Raw genomic sequence first — 10578 nt, 5'->3', positions numbered from 1 at the left:
AGAGGTTCCTGTGGGGCCGGGAAAGCCTTATTATCTAGCTAATTCCCCTAGTAAGTCACATCTAGGTTAAGCATCATGTAAGCTTCCTCTGGCTCCCGAAGTCCCTGCGACCTTGTGACGGGGTAAATGAATAATTTCTTAAAAATCAGATGGGTTGACGTTCAAGAGGTGTGGAAGGGAATGCAGCCTGCCGTTCTGTCTCTGCTTCTCCCCCTAGTTCCATCCTGGGAGAAATCCATGCTTCCGGTTTCTCAGGGGCCCTCCCACCCTCTCCCACCCTCTCCCTGTCTCACACCAGTGGTGGAACGCACGTGCTATTTGGATCTTCGGTCGGGATGTCTTTTTGATTTTCCCTGGCTGGATTTCACTTGTATTTCTGCCCACGTGTTGAGCCAATTGCTTGTCATTGACACTGACATAGGTCATTGGTTTAACCGTCAATAGTTCTCATTTTAAAAATCTTCTATTTACTTATTTGAAAGGCAGAGACACAGAGACAGAGAGATACTATCTGTCCACCAGCTCACTCCCCATATGGCCACAAAGGCACAACAGCCAGCACAGGACTGGTCCAGGCCAAATACAGAGGATAGAACTCCATCCTGGTCTCCCAAGTGGTAGCAGGGGGCCCAAGCACTTGGGCCATCTTCCACTGCCTTCCCAGGCTCATTAGCAGGGAGCTGGATTGGAAGCAGAGCAGCTAGGACTCGAATCAGCGCTGTGACGTGGGACGCCAGCGTCGCAAGCAACTTAACACCCTGTGCCATGTCAGCCTCTGTCGTCACGATGTCAAGTTCCTCCAGAGTAGGGAAGCGATCAAGCCTCTTTTTGCTGTGTGATTCCTATACCCAGAACTCGGTTGTTGCTCCAGGACCGGAAGTTAAACGATCTTGTGTTTTATCCCTTACAGGCCAACCGTGCACTGGGCACGTTATATAAATACATGACCTTACCCACAAATGAAAAAACAAAGAGATCAAGAGCGGACAATGCTGGGAAGCCAGCAGATGGGAGAGGCCCGGGGAGATACAGACCTGGCTTCTCAGGGGATCCTGCATGCTAGCACACTGCCCTCTGCTGGTGGTGCTGGTCAGGGACAACCCACCGTCGGTGCTCCCCTTGGAAAACGCCATGCCCAGGGTCCTTTGGCGGGAAGGGATGGCTGGGATTGTTGGGAGGAGAGGGAGAGGTTCACCTCTAAGCTGCTGGAGACAGAGAGAGAAAGGAGGCATCCGAGAAGCTGGAATTAGGAGAACAACAACTGGAGAGGGCCATGAGCTATGATCGAGTTTGTAGGCTGTGACTGTCAAGAGCCAATGCCCCCAGCAGCACAAAACCCTTTATTGTGACTCATTTCTATTTCAAAGCCCTAGAAGCCCCTGATGTTCTCCAGGGCCCTGCGGGTTTTCAGTCAGGTTCCAGGGAGAGCAGCAATCACCAGGCACCCACGCCTGGCCAGGCCCTCCTGAGCTTGCCCATAGCCCAGGTGGGTCAGTGTCTGAAGCTCACCGGCTGCTTCGTTTTAATGCTGAGATTTCTGTGGCGGGAGGACCACAACATGCGGGCTATGCTGGGGCATGCTCTGAACCAGGCCTGCATGAACTTGAACCAGCCCTGTAGGCAAGGACAAGAAGGTCCCCTCCTGCAAGTTCATTTCCCTCTAAGCTGAAAGGCACCCATTTCCCCGGGCCTGGGGAATCGCGGCTATGGAAACGGCTTCCCGGCTGTGGAGGTGATTTCCCGCGCTCTCTTATTTCCTGATGATAAATGACTGTGTGTGACAGCACCTTCCACTGCTTTTCTTGGAACCCATCAGGAACCGGGCCCACAATTGTGGGTGGTTAGCAACTTTTATGAAATAAAAATACATAGCAAACATCAGAGTGTACTTTTGTACGTATAAGGGTGAACACTGTTCAACTTTTGTCACATCTTTGCATGTGTGTGTGTATGTGTGCACATGTGTGTAAACTGATCTGGGATATAAAATAAATACCTCACTGAGGGCCTTGGTACAAACGAATCAACAGAAAATGGCAAAAGCCACTGCCAAAATGCTGAAAAGCCCAAGTGAGTCAAGTCCTGAGCTGGGAGTGAGGGTTTGCAGCGGAATCAAATCGCAGGGTGGAGGCTGGGGACCTTGAGAGGGGACCCATCTCCATCTGAGAGCAGAAGTGTTCCGGCTCCCCAACGAGGGTCTCTGAGCCTCCCTGGACGCCGTGGGGGCAGCAGAAGCCCACCTCTCTCAAGCCTGCTGTTGCTGGGATCCTCAGAAGGCTCTAACTTGTCCCCTGAGAAGTCTCCTTCTCCAGACTTCGCACAAAAATGAAGCAGGCAAAAAATGAAGATGGGGTGGAGTGTGGCACAGCAGGCTAGCCTGGTGCGGGGGATGCTGGCATCCCTTCCTGGAGCACTGGTTCAAGTCCTGGCTGCTCCGTTCCTAACCCAGCTCCTACCAATGCTCCTGGGAAGGGAACGAAGATGGGCCACATGCTTGGGCCCCCACCATCCACGTGGGAGACTCTGATGGAGCTCCTGGCTCCTGGCTTTGGCCTGGCCCAGTCCCAGCCACCGTGAGCATTTGAGGAGTGAACCTGCTCGCTCACTCGCTCTCTCACTGAAATAAAACTAAGTAAACTTAAAAAAAATTAAGATCGCTGTCTTGCGCCCTGTTTTTATTTAAAGTGCCAAGGACCAGAAAGAGATGTAAGGACTTTCCGCTTCTGTTTTACTCATTCGCACCACACTGCTGTCCAAAAGGCGCTATTGTTGTCTTTTGCAGAACAGCTGATCTGCTTACCCAGATGCTCCAGCCGTCCTGGGAGGGTGGAATTCATCGCTGTGGGACACCTAGAACTGAAGCTGGCCCTGGGATGCGATTCTGATGGCTCAGATCCTGGATCTTTCTCCTGGCTCCCTCTTTGCAGACAAACTTTTTATCTCAGATTCCTCAACCGGAAGCAGGGCAGAACCCGTCTCAAGATAGGTACTACGTGTGACCTTCTTAACCAAGAAACGCAACTCCCATACGGAGTAATGCATAGTCATAAGTGTACATTTTTTGGGTAAAGATTTATTTATTCACTTCAAAGTCAGAGTTACAGAGAGAGATCGATCTTACATCCACTGGTTCATTCCCCAGATGGTCGCAACGGCCAGGCTAAATAAGTGCCAAGAGCTTCATCTGGGTCTCCTATGTGGGGACAGGGGCCCAAGCACTTGGGTCATCTCCACTGCTTTCCCAGGCTATTAACAGGGAGCTGGATTGGAAGTGCAGCAGGCAGGACTTGAACCGGTACCCATATGGGATGCTGGAGTCACAGGTGCACGCACAGCTGCAGCCACCACTATGCCACAGTGCCAGTCCCGCAGGTGCACATTTTAACTTATTTTTGTAAAGCAAACATCTATGCAGCCGGCACTAAAGACAGAAACAGAAGAGCACAGTACCCCTAGGGGACTGCTGCTGGCCCCCGTCCCTACCATGGCCCGTTCCCTTCTGAGATATCCGGTGTTTCGATTTACATGCGGACACAGATTCTTTGTTTAGGCGCACTTTAGTCAGGTTTCTGAGCCTTCTTCTAAGCTCATCTGTGCACTTCCTTGTAACAACCACTTTCAGGGGCCAGTGTGGGCCACAGCAGGTTGGGTCTCCACCTGTAACGCCAGGTACTGGCTTCCCTTTCATGCACTTAGGAGAGCAGTGAAAGATGGCCCTAGTGTCTGGGCCCCTGCCACCCACATGGGAGACCTGGATGAAGCTCCAAGCTCTTGGCTTCAGCCTGGCCCAGCCCTGGCCCTTGTGACCATTTAGGCCATGAACCAGCAGTTGAAAGATCTCTTTCTCTCCATCTCTTCTATTATTATTATTATTATTATTATTATTATTATTATTATTATAGATCAGCTTTAGCAGAGAGCCCTGCTAAATCAGTTTAGCAAGAGCCCTTCCTGTGTGACCAGGTCCCCCCAGGCACACTGGTCACCCTCGTCTGTCTTCAGAGAGAATACAGCTGGGTCACATTAGCCAAAGTGCCCCTGACCCCCGAGTTTCCCTCTTTGTGAATTCCCGCCCTCCGACCCCCACCCTCCTCCTTGGCTGTAAGTGCCCCGTTACCCACGCTGTATTCAGAGATGGGCCCGATCTCTCTCACTTGAGCAAGGTCCCTATACCTTCTCCATGGTCCTGAATCAAGCCTTCCTTATGGCACTTCAGCACAGAACGACCTTTTCTTTAATAACAGTAATTATTTCCTCGCTTCGCTTCAAAGTTTTACCAAGTAAGCTGAAGCTCCAAATAACACACAATAGTTCACTTCACCTATTTAGGAACTTTACAGAAATGAAATCATACATTATTTATTCTTTTGTGTGTTTCCTTCTGCTCAACACTATTTTGTGTGTGACTGTACTGATTTTATTACTTTTACCGAGCCATTTTATCATCCTCACACTTGACGCCAAGAAATAAAACATCATATGAAAAAAATATGTCCTCATTATTATTCACAATAAAAGAGTGGACTCCATTCTGCAGGCCCGGCCTTATGGCACAACGGGGAGCACTTCAGGGCACAAGTGAATCAACGAACCATTTTGATTCAGATCCCCTGAATAGAATCTCAACTGTATTTGGTGACTGGACTAACTCCACGGGAGCTGTGAGGGACTAAACCATTCCTCCGGTGTCCCCAGATCTCACAAAATAAGACAAGGCCATAACAATTGATCTGTCTATAAATTCATCTATAAGCTCTTTCTTTGGGTAGAAAAAAGGCCCTTTATTGAGTACATGGGCAAAAGCATCATTATGTTCAAAACTGTTGGACTGATTATTACGCTGTTATAATGAAGACAAGATAAAGATCGAAACCATTGTCAGATTAAAAAACTTCCACGATTTTTACCAATTCTTCAAATAATGGAGCGAGGCCTATTCCTAGGCTGACAATTAGTTCTGTTCAAGGCACTGCTGCTGGCTGTACAACGCACTACCCAATTCACTAAACAATGGCATGGAACCATCTGGCAGGTGTTATAGTAACAAATGATAGCTTAATTGCTTCTTTAATTAAAGATTCACTTATTATTTTAAAGGCAGGGTTACAGAGAGAAAGAGGCAGAGAAAGAGAGAGAGACAGAGAGATCTTCGATCTGCTGGTTCACTCCCCAAATGGCCACAACAGCTAGGGGCTAGGCTAGGCTGAAGCCAGGAGCCTGGAATTCACCCAGGTCTCCCACATGGGTGGTGGCAGGGGCTTAAGGACTTGAGGCATCTTCTGCTGCCTTCCCAGGTGCATTAGCAGGGAACTGGATTGGAAGTGGAACATCCAGGACTCGAACTGGTGCTCACATGGGATGCTGGTGCTGCCGCTAACCTGCTGCACCTCAGCGTTGGCCTGATGTTTTTATTGTTTCAAAGTCCCAAGTTTGGGGCTGGCACTGTGGCACAGTGGGTTAAGTGATGCTGGCATCCCACATCAGGGCTCCTATTTGGACCTTAGGTGCTCTGCTTCTGATCCAGCTGCCTGCTAGTGTCCCTGGGAAAAGCAGCAGAGGATGGCCCAGATACCTGGACCCCTGCCACCCATGGGGGAGACCTGGGTAGAATTCCAGGCTCCTGGCTATAGTTTGGTCCAGGAAGATCTTTTCCTTGCTCTCTCTGCCTTTCAAATAAATTTATTATATATATATATATATATATATATATATATATATAAAATAAAGTCCAAATTTGCTCCCTGGTCCCTAAGGGATCCCTTAAGGGCAAAAGTAGGTCAGAAACCAGGTCTCAAATCATGTTCTGGGGGGCCAGCGCTGTGGCGTAGCAGCTAAAGCCACTGCCTGCAGTGCCAGCATCCCATATGGGCATTGGTTCAGGACCTGGCTGCTCCACTTCCTATCCAGCTCTGCTATGGCCTGGGAAAGCAGTGAAAGACAGACCAAGTCCTTGGGCCCCTGCACCTGCATGGAAGGCCTGGAGGAAGCCCCTGGCTCCTGGCTTCGAATCAGCGCAGCTCCAGCCATGCGGCTAATTGGGGAGTAAACCAGCGGGTGGAAGACCTCTCTCTCTCTCTCTGCCTCTCCTCTCTGTGTGTAACTCTGACTTTCAAATAAATAAATAATCTTTTTTATTTTTATTTTTTTGACAGGCAGAGTGGACAGTGAGAGAGAGAGACAGAGAGAAAGGTCTTCCTTTTCCGTTGGTTCAGCCCCCAATGGCCGCTGCGGCCGGCGCGCTGTGCTGATCTGAAACCAGGAGCCAGGTGCTTCTCCTGGTCTCCCGTGCGGGTGCAGGGCCCAAGGACTTGAGCCATCCTCCACTGCACTCCCGGGCCACAGCAGAGAGCTTATTGCATACTCTTGTTCAGTGAGCATCGCCAACCGGATGAGTGCTCACTGAGCTTTTAATTTGCATTGTCACCAGGACTGATGACGGTTTGCATTTTTCAAACACACATTGCTTAGTTGGGGTTTCCTTTTTTTAGTGAAGGCCTGTTTTAAGCCACATTTTCCAAATTTTCTGCGCATGTGTATATACTATATAGAACATATTTTTATTTTTTAAATGTTTCATTTTACTCAAAAGGTAAAGCAACATGGAGAAACAGAGATTGTCCATCCATTAGTTCACTCCCCAAATGCTGGCCAGAGCCAGGGCCAGGCCAGGCTGAAGCCAGGAGCCAGCAGTTCCACCTGTGCCTCCCATGTGGCTGGCAGAGATCCAAGCACTTGAGCCACGACCTGCCGCCTCCCAGGATGTATTAGCAAGAAGCTGCAGGCCAGGAAGTGGAGCAGACAGGGCAGCTGGAAGGGAACCAGGGACTCCAACAGGGGACGTGGGTCCCCCAGAGGGCAGGCTCAACCGAGCCACAACGTCCGCCCCTGTCCAGGTCCCTGTCGATTTTTCGGTTAGGTTGTCCGTCGTTTTCCTTGCTAAAGGCGCATTATCACCTGGATTCAAGTTCTTTGTGAGCTGGACTACAAGCTGCGGCTTCCCTCTCCACTTAGCAGAATCCTTTCCTAAGAACACGGGGTAAGTGATTAACACGGCCAAGCATGCACAGCTTTAAGAACCTCTGTAGCCCCTTTAGGGCAGCTTTCGTTACCCGGAGGACACAGAAATACTCCCCGCGTCGTCTCCCAAAAGCTCATCTTCGCTTTCCCTTTGCACTGAGGTCTCCAGAGCCCGAGGCCTTCGCCGCCGCAATCGGTGCAGGATCTCTGGTTTTTCCAAATCAGTGCAGGATTTTGGGTTGACACGGACAGCACAGCCTCCCGCGCTTTGCGGCTGCAGCAGGGCCAAGTCCTCCCACCTGCCGCGCCGGGTGCTTCGGAGGCCGGGGTCGCTCCCACCCACGCGCCCATGCAGGCGTCCAGGGACAGCGCGGACCCCTGGGGTTTCCCGGGCGTCCTCCCCAGGGCCGGTCACCCTGCGGGGAGGTCGCAAATGCGTCAGCGGGCTCCCCCGGCACTCGGCCCGGAGGGACAGACGCGTCCCAAAGCCCAGACCCCGTTCCGGGAAGACAAGCCCGCACCCACGTCTCCAACACGCCGCGGGGCCAGCACCCTAAACACGGAGCCCGCACCGAGCCGCCCGCCCGACGCCCCTCCGCTCGGGAGAAAGGCCCGAGACACCCGGCCCCGGCCCCAGGCTGAAAAACACCGACAACCGCACCGGCCGGCACTGGCCCAGCAAGGCGGCACCCTCCCCTGTGGAACCCCAGCCGGATATTGTTTGTGACCAATAGGGGCCCCGCGGACGCCGTTTTCCCGCCCCCTCGGCCCCGCCGGGCCACTTCATTCGCGGCTCACAGAGCAGTCACAAAGCGCGCTCCACTCTGTAGCCAATAGGAGAAGGGGTGCCGGCAACTCTCGGGGAGGATGGACCGCCGAGACTCGCGGAGTGAAGTGGCGTTGCGCCCGGAGCAGCAGCCGCCTCGGGAACTCTCGGGTGCTGTCGGCCGTTTTCCTCTAGGGAGAAAGTCAGGTTCAGTCTCCCATCACAACGTTTCCTTTCCCGCCCGACCCTTGCGCGTGCGCACTTGAAGCCCCAGGGTGCCCCGAAACGAAAGCCTCTTGAGAGAGGCGGAGGGATCCCAAACCGCGATTGGAGAGGTCAGCGGGCCACAGCTCAGCTCGCGGTGGCGGCGACTGTCCGCGGTCCCCAAAACAGGAATTGTAAGGCCAAAAGGTTTAGAGAGGTCCCACCGAGATTTGAACTCGGATCGCTGGATTCAAAGTCCAGAGTGCTAACCATTACACCATGGGACCTGCTGGCTGCTACGAACGGCCGGGAGCTTCCTCAAGCCACGTGCGGGGCTGGGCAGCCTCCGACACCGCCGCAGGGTGTGCAGCCCGCGCTCCGGGGCCTGCGGGGCCGGCCAGGCGGCAGAAGCCTAGCGGCCGTTCCAGACGTTCCGGGGTTCCGGGGGACGTCTGCCCTCCGGGTTAGGATAGCGCCCCGGGAGGTCGGGCGAGCGGCGGGCAGGCGATGCGAGGCCAGCTGCTGATCCGGAGCAAGCCGCTCGGGGCACGCGGCCGGGGCGTTCATCTCCACAAAGGGTCCCGCGAACGGCAGGTCCCGGCCAAGCCGGGAGGGAAGCGGGCCCCGCACGCGGGGAGTGTGGCGGGTCAAACTGGGGGGCGCGAGTTCCGGCGCCTCACGCACACGCACACGCCGGGCCGCTCCCGCCAGCGCCAGCCACCACCTGGGGTTAACGCCGCCTCCGCGCGCACCCTCGCCAAAGTTTTGCTTGCCGTTCGTCCCGGCGATTCCACTTCTGCTACTTTGCCCTCGCCTGTACGAGGGGTGGTGCTCACGTAGGCTGGCGAGTGAAGACTGCTTAAATCCTGAAACCGTTCGTGCAATCAATGCCGGGCTAGTGTATAAGGAATCAGTGTTGGTGTGGACTTGGGAACTTCTGCAGGCCTAAACAGAAGCAAGACCTACTCACCAATCGGTGTACACAGTGGCATCCCACCTCTATGAAACAGAACTGCTCTGCACAGGGCTGATGGACGTGAGTCACAGGACGTCTCCCTCCATTCTGGAGCGATGCAGCATTGTCCGGCAGCCAGGGCGAACGTGCGTGTCCCTCGCTTGACCATTGGACTTAAAATCCAGAGAGACTCGTGCCCAGAAGTAGGGGTGTTCAGAACTTGCTGCGCATCCCCGGGGACAGTAAGGACAGCCAAGCCATATCCTCCCATAGCAGAAGGGCCACCACCCTAACCAGTCGCCCTGGACCTTGACTTTGGCTGGGTTCCTGGCTGCATCCTTCCCTAAGGCCAGAGACACGCAGAGAGAGACAGAGAGAGAAGAGAGAGAGAGATGGATGTTCTGTCCACTGAATCTGTTCCCAAATGCCTACAACATCCGGGCTGGGGCAGAACAGGAAGCTGGGACTGGAAGCAGAGGGGGCACTCCACCCCAGGCACTCGGAGGTGGGAGTCAGGCATCTCAATCAGCCGTCCCAATCGGGTGCCAAAGCCCCGCCCCTCCCCAGCCCCCATCTTGCCCATTTCCCTAAGTTTGTGCCTTCAGCCCCCGTGTCCTGAGCCAACAGGTCCCCTTTCTGCCTCTGGCCCCAAGGCCTTTTCTGTGGCGTGCAGGCCAGAATCTCATTAACCCGATCTGAAAACCTCTATTGGTGACAGCTGTTTCAAGGAAGCACCTTCATAAGGGCCTGTTTCCCCTATTACTCAAAAGCATTTTTATAACTCTTGTACATTGACAGAAAAAAATTAATATTCAAGATGGTGGTGACAAGTTGTGGCAAAGCAGGTTAAGCTGCAGCCTGGGACATGGGCATCCCAGCTGCTCCACTTCCTATCCGGCCTCCTGCTAATGTGCTGGCAAAGCAGAGGAAGATGGCCCAAGGCCCTGGTTCCCTGCCACCCATGTGGAAAACCCCATGAAGTTCCTGGCTGTCGCTCCCCCATTCGCGGAGGAACGACACAGGACCCTGCGCTGTTCTTTTGTCTGCTCGGCCCTACCCGGGTTTGCTGCTGGTCCTTCCTGGGTTGGCTGCCGTCCCTCTACCTCCGTGGAGGGGCGGTTCCCCCTGCCACTTTCCCCACTTCTGCGGGGGAGCGGCACACCGCCGGCCGGCTCTCTCGGGGGCTGCACAGGTGTTCCTTCAGATGTTCCTGGTGCATGTTGGCTCTCTCCTCCTTTATAGTCCTCTTCCACCAATCCCAACTCTGCTACCCACACGCTGAGCACGCTGCTCTCCTCCAATCAGGAGCAGGATCAGCTCCTGCAGCTTGTCAAACTGATGAGGCAGCTGCGTAGAGGTTGTTTGGTCTCTCTCTCTCAGCGCCATATTGTGGGAGAGCAGATGCATAGAATAAGTCTTAATTCCAGTAACTCAGTCTAGTCTCAGTTGCTCCCCACACCTGGCTTCAGCCTGGTCCAGCCCTGGCCTTTGTGGCTGTTTAGGGAGTGAACCAGTGGATGGAAGATCTTTCTTTTTCTTTTCTTCCCTTCCTCCCTTCCTCCCTTCCTCCCTCCCTTCCTTCCTTCTATTCCCGGTGAATGGCAGGGTTCTTGTCTTCGCGCAAGAAAGAATTCAG

General features: G+C 53.6%; 1 long non-coding RNA gene and 1 other non-coding gene across 3 annotated transcripts; both read right to left on the bottom strand.

The window, feature by feature from the left end:
* Positions 1-6538: 6538 nt before the first annotated feature.
* Positions 6539-10182, bottom strand: LOC138846108 (uncharacterized). 2 transcript variants are annotated; one of them, XR_016224179.1, is made up of 3 exons: positions 10000-10182; positions 8958-9285; positions 6539-7974 (listed from the first exon to the last, which is right to left on the bottom strand). It is a non-coding gene; the product is annotated as an uncharacterized LOC138846108 (long non-coding RNA). The 2 variants fall into 2 exon arrangements; XR_016224180.1 differs by lacking the exon at positions 6539-7974 and adding an exon at positions 8277-8882.
* Positions 8203-8274, bottom strand: TRNAQ-UUG (transfer RNA glutamine (anticodon UUG)). Its single transcript has one exon. It is a non-coding gene; the product is annotated as a tRNA-Gln (tRNA).
* Positions 10183-10578: the final 396 nt, after the last annotated feature.

This window comes from Oryctolagus cuniculus, chromosome 17, assembly GCF_051225735.1.
Source record: "Oryctolagus cuniculus isolate XC-2025 breed Fujian yellow rabbit chromosome 17, ASM5122573v1, whole genome shotgun sequence".
Lineage (NCBI taxonomy): Eukaryota > Metazoa > Chordata > Mammalia > Lagomorpha > Leporidae > Oryctolagus > Oryctolagus cuniculus.
Note: the sequence above shows the minus strand (reverse complement) of the source record. Positions and strands in the feature narration are given on the sequence as shown.